Raw genomic sequence first — 1,540 nt, 5'->3', positions numbered from 1 at the left:
AATAACAAGTACAGTCTAGGTGGATTTTTCCTTAGGTATTGCCTTCATTCAATCGATTTTCCAAAAAGCAATTTCCCAATTCTATTCTCTGTGAGTTCTTAGTTTAGATAATTAGTTAATTAAAACAAAACCTCTTTATTCTTAGGCTAGATAATAAAAAAATAGTCATTACTAGTACTTTTAGTTCTTTTGGGTTCGACAATCCGGTCTTGCTAAAACTATACTATTGTTCGATAGGTACACTTGCCTACATCGCGATAATAGTTAGTTTCAAGAATGAGTAATAATAAATATTTAAAACCTATCACGAAATCACGCGTTCAAGTTTTTGGCGCCGTTGCCGGGGAACTAAGATATTAGGAACGCTCAATTTTTATTACTTTAGCCATTTATTTTCCTTGCAATTTAATTTTTTTATTATTATTACTTATCAATTTACTTTTTTTCCTTCTCTTGGTAGGTTTTTATAGTTTATGACTAGAAGAAACCCGTCAGGACCATTACTTTTTGACGAAGAAATGAATCGCACAGTTTGTAAAAACCAAAGAGAAATAAGGCGAAGCTTAAGATACACAGAGAATGAACAGAAAGACGATACTCAACCCCCAACCAAAGAAATGGCTGAAAACAAAAAAAATCAGCTACCTCTTGTAATTGCGGTTAATCAAAATCCTGCTCTACGCACTATGTATGATTATGCTAAATCTTTTTTAACAGGAACTGAATCAAGCATAGTTAGACCTGCTATAGCTGAAAATACTTTTGAATTAAAACCTAACACTATTCAATTGATACAGCAATTTGTTTAGTTTGATGGTTTGCAGGATGAAGATCCTAACGCTCATTTAGCCAACTTCTTGGAACTATGTGATACATTTAAAATTAATGATGTTTCTGATGATGCTATTCGTCTTCGGCTATTCCCTTCTTCATTGAGGAACAAAGCTAAACAGCGGTTGAACTCGTTACCACGAGGGTCAATTACTACTTAGGAACAAATGACCGAAAAAATTTTACTAAAATATTTTTCGCCATCTAAAACGGCTAAATTACTTAATGATATCTCTTCTTTTGTGCAGATGGATTTAGAAACACTCTGCGATGCATGTGAGAGATACAAGGATCTTTTGAGAAGGTGTCCTCACCATGGGCTACCGCTTTGGCTCCAAGTTTAAACATTCTATAATGGTCTGAATCCTTCGACTCAGCAAATGGTTAACGCAGCTGCTGGCAGAACCATCAATAATAAAACACCTGACTATGCTTATGAGTTTATAGAGGAGATGTCACTAAATAACTATCAGTGGGAAGTGATGAGGACAAAGCCAACGAAAATAGCTGGCATTTATAATGTCGATTCGGTCACCATGCTCTCTAATCAGGTAGAAATCTTAAATAAAAAGATTGATGGTTTTCTTAGTTTTTCATAGGTTTACCTAGTGATGCAGTGCGAAGCAAGTGGCGGTGGAACAAGCCATTCAGAATACCAACCTTATGGCCACAACATGGATAACGAGCAATTAAATTACATATGTAGTAA

At 35.0% G+C, this 1,540-nt stretch overlaps 1 non-coding gene across 1 annotated transcript; it reads right to left on the bottom strand.

Moving 5' to 3' along the window:
- Window positions 1-1,046: 1,046 nt before the first annotated feature.
- Window positions 1,047-1,153, bottom strand: LOC121212817 (small nucleolar RNA R71). Its single transcript, XR_005908191.1, has one exon. It is a non-coding gene; the product is annotated as a small nucleolar RNA R71 (small nucleolar RNA).
- Window positions 1,154-1,540: the final 387 nt, after the last annotated feature.

Source organism: Gossypium hirsutum, chromosome A13 (assembly GCF_007990345.1).
Source record: "Gossypium hirsutum isolate 1008001.06 chromosome A13, Gossypium_hirsutum_v2.1, whole genome shotgun sequence".
NCBI lineage: Eukaryota > Viridiplantae > Streptophyta > Magnoliopsida > Malvales > Malvaceae > Gossypium > Gossypium hirsutum.
This window is presented reverse-complemented; position numbering and strand designations above follow the sequence as displayed.